The following is an 11,200-nucleotide window of genomic DNA, read 5'->3' on the forward strand; positions in this document are numbered from 1 at the left end:
AATAGTGACTGTCTATCCAAATTCCATTTGAGTTGCGGTCGGTAATCAACCTTTTCACGTTTTATACAGTTGCACCAGGTTGCTCCACCACAGTGATTGGCTCTCTGTCACTGTAGCTGTTCTCTGTTACCAAATTTTTTTAACTTTTTCTGTAGTATCAGTAGTACACTTAAGAAATGTGGCTAAGCTAAGCCCGATTTTATCTCGCTCTGAACTTGAGATTGCTATACATGCATTTATTTCGTCACGCTTGGATTATTGTAATTCTAAGCAAAGGTTCTCTGGATCGTCTGCAGGTTGTGCAAAACGCTGCAGCTAGGCTTTTGACAAAATCCTCCAAGTACTCACATGTGACACCGTTATTATCTCAGTTACACTGGCTTCCTGTTAAATTTAGAGTTGATTTTAAGATCCTGGTCTTGACCTACAGAGCTGTGCACGGACTGGCACCTGCCTACATCTTTGATCTGCTACAGCCCTATGTCCCTAGCAGGTCTTTGAGGTCATCTGATCAGGGCTTACTTGCTATAAAAAACACTAAGAGGAGGACTAAGGGTGATAGAGCTTTTGCTACTGTGGCCCCCAGACTGTGGAACTCTCTCCCCCAAGCATTAAGAACTGTGGACTCAGTAGCTGTTTTTAAAAAACAACTCAAAACTTATCTTTTTAAAACTGCTTTTGGTTAATTTTATGCCTGTTTTATTTTCTCTTTTTAAATCTTTTTATGACTTGTAATCTTATGTGCAGCACTTTGTGATTCTGTCTTGAAAGGTGCTATATAAATAAAAATTTATTTATTTATTTATTTATTACACGTGTTGTTTTTTTTTAAAGGGCACATTATTCTGCTTTTTGAGTCCAATCCCAGTTTCTAGCATTTACATCAATGTAAATGAATATTCTAAATGTAAAAAGGCTCAAAGGCCCACGACAAGCAGCTGCAAACAATAAGTGCTGTACCTTTTAAAGCTTTAAAGTTTATGATTTCCCAATGACCCTGACCTCTTCCAGTAAGCTCTAATGTTGATGGCTGTTTAAGGCTATGATTTACCACTATTATGTGACAAGGGTGTAGTTGACCTGACATAATTTTGGTTGTTTACAGGAATCTTTGAGCAGTCTCTTAAAAAGCATCAAAGATATGTTTTATATATTTCACTAGAGCCAATTGAACAACTCTGTGTGTTTACAGAAAGATTTCTGTTGAATATAAGATCTTTGGAAAACTTTAGGGAGCTTTTATTTTGCTCCTTTGATCTTGTACGAGTCCACGTTCCCAAATCTCTACAGCTGAGCCGGTGAATACAGTGTTGAGGATTGTATTCACCAAGACTATAATTTTCTTTCATATGAAATGCAATTGTATTGCAGTGATTGCAATATTTTTGCAGCTGTAATTTGCTAACCTTTCAGACACAGATCTGGATCATCTGGTCACATTTTTCATATTTATATATATTTTATAGTTAACAGGCCTACTGATTGCTGGGATGTCAACTAATTTTTTCAAGCTGCTGTCTCAGCAGGGAAAGAGCAGTTAATGGCATTCTCAGTGCACTGTGACTAAAGTCCAGTTTTTGATGTCCTTGGTCCAGTCTCAGCTTGAAACAACCTGTTTACAGCCAGTGAAGGCTGGTCTTTGAGGTCCAGCAGCCAACATTAGAGTCCCTCTACAGCCATAAGTCAGTGCTCTCGCTCTGAACTCTACATGACCTTCCTCTCTACTCTGGTAGACTAGTTGGCTCTGTGGGCTCTGGTATCTCCTTGTTGACCTTAAAGAGACAGGATCTCTTTCTTTATGAATAAATCCTAATTTAAGAGGTCTCCTTTTCCAGAACCTACGAGGTATCAGAGAGGAAAGCATACGAGCAGAAGTTGCAAGGCCTGCCAAAAAGAAGTGGAAGTCTCCATGTCATGTGAATGGCCCTTTAATTCCCTCTCCTGACAGAAGGCAATGGCTGCCTGGAGGAGGGTCAGGACACCAGTTGGCATGAATAGACACATTTTTGTCTCATCTCCAACTTTCTCTGCTCTGTGCCTCCACTGACTGTAACATCTCATTTTTTCCCCCAAGCTGGAAGTCTCAACAGCCATTCTTTTGTCATTGGAAGGCGGGCAGGCAAATCTCTGTCTCTTCACTCACAGATGAATAGAAAACATTGTGCCAAAAGCTTCAAAATCACCAAGCTGTTTTCGATTGCATATAAAACACAGAATTCTCGAACATGTTTGAAAATGACAGGCTGATTGGCTGTGGTCATTTCAGGCTGTGTGGGCCTCATTTTTTCCTGTGTTTCATCAGTGGGTGCATTCATCCATTCAGGATAGATTGAAGCAGTAGCCTTTAATAAAGTCACTAGGCTTGAAAATATATGAATAAAATGACATCCACTGCCTTGGATGGATCAAATTGACTTATCCTGGTAATAGCCCAAGGATAATGTGTGCGTGTATGCGAGCGAGATAGTGTGTGTCTGTGCGGAGAGAGACAGGAAAAAGAGAAAAGGGCAGAAACAGAGATGTATATAGTGGTAAGACAAAGGCAGGAAAGAATATCAGAGAAATAAAACAAACTTGACCTAAGGGGACAGAATTCAATGAAAACCTGCAGCTGGACACATGGCTTTGAATCTTATTTGTATTGGTGAAAGTGACCCATCTCAGGCGCAAGCATTATTAGGGATGCTAGGAAGGAGAAAAACAAAGCCATTAAAGGAGAGAGCACAAGAGAAAGAGTGACAAACTTGATCCTAACAAAGTTAAAGGGCTATTCAACACAAAACATCAAAATTATGAGTCCAATTTCTCCAATTCTGCAGCAATTTGATCGCGCTGAGCCACCGAGGATTCCCAAATCCAATGATAGAGCAGAGGAGGCGTTGAACAAAAGGAAAAGAGTTGAAGAAAAAGGAACAGTGATGACAACAAAAGTTTCACGTTTCAGTCAATTATAAGAAAAACACCCTCTCTCTCACACGCAGTTGAGAATCTTGACCCATTATACTGCTTTCCCATCATTTCCCCTACTTTTTCATCCTTGTTTGGCAGATGCGTGTCAGACCGTGGCTTTGATGGAGTGGTTGTGTACCACAATAATGACAGTCAGAAGCGATGGCTGTACAAGGAGACACATGTCTGTTCTCCGTTCTTCAAACATCCAGCTTAAACTCCTGCTATGTGTGAATAAAGAGGACAGGAAGTGGCAGTTTGGCAGCTCCAACCAGGAGTGTCACTCTCAATTGCGTCCCCTGCCAGCTCCAGACACATCGTGCGGCCGAAGAGGTCATGGGTCTGACTCCTCTTTCTTTTTCTCTCTCCCGCTTTTTCCCTCTCTTTCCTTTTCTCCCCTCTTTCTTCGGTTTTCCAGGACATTCCGTTTCAATGCCACCTACGTGTCGCGTCACAGTCAAGAAGAAGACAGAATGATGTACGGAAGACACAAGCAAGAGCGACGGCGGCACATTTTTTGAACGCTCCGATAAAACATGAAGCTTGTCTTGTCAGATTACCCTGATACCCCGTGTCAAAATCTCTGCCACGTCTTCGTGAAGCAGAGAAGCAGATGTCCCGAGTTTGCCTTCCTACTCTGGACAGAGCCGTCAAGATTTGCTCATGAAGGACAAGGAAGACAGCGACAAAGGAAGAAATTAGTTACCCGAGGTTTAGTTTATTTCTGTTTTGATGACAATGACTGCTGAATGACTTCTTTTTGTTCCAGAATATTGCTTTCTAGAAAAACACACAGCCTAATATTTGTTTTTTTTTTTAAAGATCCATATGCACATAGCAGTCTGTCAAGCTGCCTTTTCCTTTAAGCATCACTTCCTCACTTGTCTTAATCTAAAATATGGACAGTGACATTTAGTTAAAAACAAATCCCATTAAACATGACATTTTTACATGCTGAAAATACAACACCAAACGGCACTACTGCCATATGCAGTTTTAACAACAGTATTGTAGTGTTGAGTATTATTTTAAATATTAAACTGTACAACAAAAAAAAATAACAGCAGTCATTTTGACATGAAATAAATGAAATCATACTTAAGAGGAGGTGTCACATTAATTAGGGTTCAGTAATATTTAGGTGCAGAGCCTTAATTAATATCGTGAGTGACATTTGTGTTTACCTACAATTTCATGTCAAAATGGCTGCTACAAATGACATTTATGAGTGTGTTACAATCCAGGCTCCTGGATTTAAAAGTTAACCCACTGTGATTTGTACAGTGCTGTGCAAAAGTCCTGAGTTGCCCTTATTCTTTTAACATTTTGCTTCAAAGGAGACAAACTTCCTGGTATTTTTTTAAAGTTGTCTTGAGCAGGAGTTTTCGGGGATTTCTGAATGCTTCCAGTCCTTGTACCTGACTATTTACAGAATAGTTTTTCTTTTTTTCATTAACCTAGTTTGGAAGGCATAAAATTTTAGGTTGATTACCAAAATGCAATCACATTTTGGTAATCAACTAAAAAAAAATTATGCCTTCTGTAGAAGCCAAGATGTCAAGTTTTCAGTAGATTAACTGAAAACTTGACATCTTGGCTTCTACAGAAGATGAACAATAGCTTAAAGTCATGCCTTTAAGAATTAAGAAAACATCTGGCAAAAACCTGGAATCTAATAGATGCATCTGACCATTCAGTTGCTCCATTAATAGTTCTAATGAAGCCTCATCAGAAACAGTCTCAGTGGACGTGCAGCCGTCAAAAAGCCAATCTTTAGGAAGGGAAAGGCCGAGATCGGTGACATCTTATGAAAAGGAGGAGAGACGAATCCAAGTTTTAAATGTTTGGTTCAAATCACTGTAAAACACGGTGAAGGCTCTGTCATGGTTTGGGCTGAATTTCAGCTAGCACTGTTGGGGACCATCAGATTTGCATGCAGTACCATCTGGAAAGCGTTTGACTGGCAACAGCTTCAGCAATGGTGTCAAACACATAGCTTAAAGCAGTAAAAACATACCCATACTCCGTTTTGCCTTATTTAGTCTAGTTCCATCTATGTTTGAATATGTCTAAATAAAAGCTGCACCTATTTCAAATTTTCCCCATGAGACATAAGGAAATGAAGGGATCCAGACATTGTAGAATAATGTAGCTGAATAAAATATTATTCTGCTGTTGGTAAACTGCTAAAGTCTCCCAGCACAATTGCTTATTACTGCTTTTATTAATTAAAACAAAACAAAAAACAACAACAAAAAATTATAGACTTTAGTAGAATGTTAAAGAGCAGCTTAGTCACAATGTTACCAGTAGTTACAAATCATATAGTCAGTCAATACAAGACAAACATTTATAATGTCACTTGCACCAATCACTTCTGACCCAAATGTGTTTTTATGGAGCAGGTACATTTACTGGGGTCTGTTGAGAAAAGGAGTCTTCTGTGAAGTGCCATGTTCTTTGTTCTTTAGGTAAGATAAAACAATTGGAACACATCCTTATCACCCTTGAAAACCTCAAGTGACGTGTACCCCAGTGCATGTCACTGTGCGGCTGCTGCGCTTAAAGCCATAATATCCACCTGAGATGATTGCATTACAGACCCCCCCTTTCGTACATCATACAGATGTAAGAGTGTAAAATCTGCCTAACATCTAGCTTGGGGCTCACTAAGATTACTTGACACATGCGAATACCTAAATGTTATTATCCAACCAGTGTTGGGAAGGTTACTCTTAAAATGTATTCCACTACAGATTACAGAATACATGCCCCAAAATGCATTTTGTATTGTATTCTGTTACGTTACTCAATGAGAGTAATGTATTCTGAATACTTTGGATTACTTAATATACTGTCAGGCTTTTTACAACTACATGAATGTATTATTGTGTGATTTATTACTATTACTTAAGGTTACTCGCCATACCAATGCCAACTACATTTTTAAATCTTAATATAAAATGACTAACAGTAGGGGGACATTAGGTAAGGCTGCACTTTTTGCAGTGATCTCGTATAGAAAACTATTCCGCGCATTTATAAAACAGGTCCACGGCTCCGAGCCGTATAAAGGGACCTCTGGCTAATATGTCGGGTTCATGTCGGGGTTGTAGCCGAAAACTAGCTTTACTTTGTTGTCTGGGTCAACTTTGCTAGCGAGAGACAGAGAGAGGCGTTGAAAGGCTGCTCCAACGGAGCTTATTGTTTCGGAGGAAAACACGAACACGGTGTACAGTCGAGTCTTAATAGCTTACTTACAACCGGGCTTGTCGGGCACTCTTTTTGGCTGCAGTGGTTATTATTATATTTACATGCTTCCAGCTCCCGTTTCTCGTCGGTAGCACCTCATACTTTGGACTTTTTCTCCCTCCCTCGCGCTCACAGACACATATGAGCAGGAGGCAGGGTATGGCAGTCCATTCTCCCTGCAGCACAGACTACACTGCCCATGATGCTACATTCTTTAGGGCGATGCCTGTAACACTCTGCCTATTGCCTTCATATTAAATCATTTTTTGAATAATAATTAAAAAAAAAAATTTCTTCACGTAATTATGCGGACCGCAAGTAGAGGTGACATGGGCCGCGAGATTGAGACACAGGCATTAGAGCCTGTGTGAAAAGGAAAAGACCTCTGTGTAATCCATTTATTTCAACAATGTAACTGTATTCTGAATACCACCTTTTTAAACGGTAACTGTAACAGAATACAGTTACTCATATTTTGTATTTTAAATATGTAAAGCTGGTACATGTATTCCGTTACTCCCCAACACTGTATCCAACATTATAATGTGCAAAAGTCTTGAGTCGCTCTTCATTTCTTTATAATTTGTTCGAAACATTGTGAAAAATCTGCAACATCTTCTTGAATGTTGGCTACCTTTTGACCCCAAACTCCAGATAATTTTGCATGGTGGATCAAGATCTGATGATACTTTTCTGCATTCATAATTGTATCAGTGTTGTTAAGATCCCCAACACAGCCACAAACCATGACAGAGACTGGCTGTACCTAATACTTTTGTACCTGTCTCGTGACCTCCAACACTGGATTGGAAACAAAACTTCAAAGTTGGATTCATCACTCCACAAGACCTGTTAGCTACAGATTTTCAGTCCAGCAATATTCACCTTTTCCTCACTTCCTTAAGACTGGCTTTTTGACAGCCACACGTGCACCGAGACTGTTTCTGATTAGGCTTTATTAAAACAGTAGATAGATCAGCTGAAAGGCCAGATGCATCTCTTAGGTCCCATGTCAGGTCTTTGCTGGATTTTTTTCCTCTTTCTTCAGGATATGACTTTCAGATACTGTTTATCTCGTGTAGATAATTTTTCAGGCTTGCCAGTTTTTTTTTTGGTACCCTACATGTCCAATTTCCTCAACTTTTATAGGGAAACACTGCACAGCATGCTGAGAAATGCTAAGTTTGAAGTTATTGGCTATTTGGGAATGATCTTCTTGGTGAAAATATATTGTTTTATGCCTATCAAACGGTATTATCTTTGTAATAGATTCAACTAAAGAAGAGGGAACAAATGATGTGCTTTTGTAACAGCTACTAGTGACTTAGTACCTAAAGATACAATTGAAACTGGTTTGTTGATAAGTTGTCTGTTTTGTGCAGACACAACACTGGTTTATCCCTTGAGTTAGGGATGAGTTATCGTTATCCCTTTTTATGCTTGAATAATTCATAGGTCAGCATTAAGTGGTTCAGAAAAAATGAAAATAGTTAGGTACAATAACTGGACTTACAATGTCCAAAAGAAAAAGAAAAAAACTTGGGAATAGTCTTGGGAACTACTGATCAAGACCACTTTCAAAAATTCAAAAGAAACCTTGCACCAAGGAAGCAAAAGATAAAGAAATGAACAGTGACTTGAGACTTTTGCACAGCACTGTACATGTGACAGAAGATAAAGTATATCATGATAGGTTAACTTTAAATCCTGAAGCCTGGAATGTAATGCACTCATAAATGTCATTTATATCTGATAAGAAATGATTCTAGATAATGATATGCCTTTGCCAAACAGAAGGGAAGTCAAATGGATTTTGATTCCACTCCAAATCATCCAGTAGCTTTCCACTAATGTAACTTGATCAGAGCACTCTCAAACCCGAGCTCTGTGAAATGACAGTTGAGATTAATTTTGTCAGCCTTGTAATCGCGCCTTATTGATGTGTTTCCTGTGAAATGGCACATCGGAAAGAGCATCTTCAGCCACGGGGCAACTGTGTTTCATAGAGTAGTCATGGATGGACATTTGACGTTGACCTCTTGATCGCACACCTTCATATCATCAGGCTGGCACGCACACACACTCGCAGGTAATGCTCTATTATGCTGATTTATTGAAGGTTAATTTAATCACTCTTGTAATACCTGACCAGAGGGTGTTCTTACCCGTGAAAAACCCAAGTAGCAGGAAAAAAAGGAGCAAAACATGACAACAAATCAAAAAGTGATTTCATGAAGGTGGCACTAGAGACAGGCCAATCCATCAGAAGGGTGGCAGAGTGTGGACGTGTTGCCACGCGTGGTGCCAGGCGAGGTGCCAGGCGGTCCAAGGCACATCCTCCATGCCAGAGCCCCGAGGCTGAGTGTCCTCGTCACAAGGACAGAGAGGTCGTTAGGACCAACTGCACTAAATCATATACCTCCTCCCACCCACTGTCGTGGCCAACGAAGCAGGTTGATGCAGAAATACTGGGAGAGGCAAAGCAGCTACTGGTGGAATCCGCTGGTTTGTTACAACTAGTGCACATCATACCCTCTTATTCCAATTGATACAGTGATATATGATGTTGTTATGACACTTCCCCTGCTTTTGAGAGCACCCCAATGTCAACAAGGCTTTACACCCAGTGAATGATTCCTCCTAAATGCATTTTAGAGTTTTGCACAAATACATTTTCAGAGCTAAGTAAACAATGCGGGCCATTATCTAGATGTATTGTTTATGCATTTTGAGCTCCGTGGCTTGGATGAGCAAGTGAGCGAGAGAGCAGCAAAGAGAGGGAAGGAGAGACAAAGAAGGAGCGAGAGAGAGAGAGAGAGAGAGAGAGAGACTTTCTCCAAAACACATCAGTTCTGTGAGCAGCACTGGCAGATTTTCCATTCAGTCAGCATTTTTCTTTACATGCTGAACAGATAGCTAAAGGTACCACTTAATGTGATGGGAGACAGGATCTAATGGATTGATACACAGGTTTTGACATGCTATTTGAGCATGGAGCTCGCTATAATTGGTCATGTCATTGTGCATTAAACTAACAATATATAGAGTACTGCCCTGAGACGAGTGTCTTTAGCAAATCTGTCAGATATCACACCAAAATACCTCTGACAGCTATCTCAGGCAATGCCAGAGCACTGCAACACAGCGGCATGAAAACTTGCACCCGCTAAAGAAGGCACATTTGGGAATCCAGACACCTTAAACTCACCTCTTTGTCTCTTTGAATATTGTCTGCTTTCCAATCTCTGTACCGCTTCTGTTCATAATCGTGGCATTTTGTGGATAACTCAAACCTGTTATACACTGCGACTTTCTTAATATGAAAACAGTTCCTTTTTGCACAAATGTTGGCGGGCCATGACCTCTATATCGCTTGTCATAGACGCGTGCGACTCCTCCCATACATTAGCGACACGGATTAGGGGTCCAAGGTGAAGCCAACTCAACCCATGACTCCTGTGCTGCTGTCAGAAGACATTGTATCATCTTTGGTATGGAGGCTATTTGAATTGGCAACACTTCGTACATTGTCTTCCGTCTCATCACGCAAGGAGATGATGGGGTGGGGAGCTGATTGTAGCCAGCAACATCACACATGATGTCAGGCCAAGACAAACCTAGACAAAAACTATTTTTTTGTCCTTTTAATAATTTTATCTCAATGACCTGTTGATATTTTAACATTTTCTCTGATTAAAGTGAAGAAGGCCGGCTTTTTTTCCCTACAGAAATTGCAATTTACGAATTTCCAGAAACACATACTTGCACATAACATTGTGGCCTGGATCAGCTTAACTGTTCATGCACACTGAGACAGGAGTGATCTATATCACTGTGCTCTAAAGACATCCACCACTATTTTGGCAGCCATTTTGTTTTCCTAAATACATAGTTTCTCCTTCTCAGCTGTCTGTCTGCTGGCACTGTCAGCCACTCTTGTGTGATTGGTCTGATGGTCTTGATGCTCATCACTCTGTCAGGCTAGGCTCGCCTTTCATTAGTCTGGGCCCCTCCATCCGCCACACTCACACAAATCACATTGACATCCAAACTCCTCAGATCCACAGAGCAATTTAACTGATATTCATTAGAGGGATGACAAGAGCTGATGGGAGATCTGTGGAGTGGAGGAGTGGGGGGACTCATTGTCCTCCTATCCTATCCCTGTCCTGTCCGCCTCCTTCCTTCCCCCTTCACTGCTGACTTTGTTTTAGGAGCATCGAGGCGCATCGGCGTCTGTAACTACCCAACCCTCAAGGAAAGTCAAGACAAAAGAACAATGGATAACACATCTAATCTCCTCTTTATTATTGCAGAAAAATACAACTGAGAGGAGGTTTGTGTTCTTCATTCTAAATAATTGGCTTTAGTAAAGCTGCTCCTTCTACATTGCTCTCCAGCAGCCACTATAATGCTCATTCAAGCAGAAGTCCAATCATTTAGCCTTCTCCCTCCAGCCCCTCATTAACCCCCAAAGTGTCAACCATCTCATTAATGTCCCCAACCATCCTCACCCCAAGTCCATCACTAAGCCCAAAGCGTTATCAACACATACAGTGGTGAAAAAAATTGATCACGTCTGAGAGGTAATTTTATATCTGCGAGGACTCGGTAAGCTCTGGAAACTCACAAGATATTCAATAAGGGTGCTCAGCCTTTTTCATTTGCATTATCAATGGCTACCGGCCCGAATCCCATCTTTCAATTATCATCCTTTGTTAAGGGCTTTATTCTGCTTGTCAGATGTGAGTCATCGCTGGGTTCTCCCACAACGTTTCACCAATGTATCCTAAACGTCGGAGGGCTGGGAGCAAGTCTGAGGCGGTAATGAGTTTGTGTGAGAAGACGGGGTCAGGACACAGTGTGTGTGTGTTAATTAATCTGTTCCCGGGTGGGAGGAACTGAAGCGAGATGATGAGATTTAAGAGAGTAAATGGGTGTGCTGCACTCGAGCTGTCCTCTGCTGAGTGAACGAGCAGGGTTAGAGGCTGGGCAAATG

The sequence above is a fragment of the Mchenga conophoros genome, linkage group LG7, assembly GCF_057382185.1.
Source record: "Mchenga conophoros isolate Kocher_MC1m ecotype Shallow Benthic linkage group LG7, M_conophoros_male_GT1.1, whole genome shotgun sequence".
NCBI lineage: Eukaryota > Metazoa > Chordata > Actinopteri > Cichliformes > Cichlidae > Mchenga > Mchenga conophoros.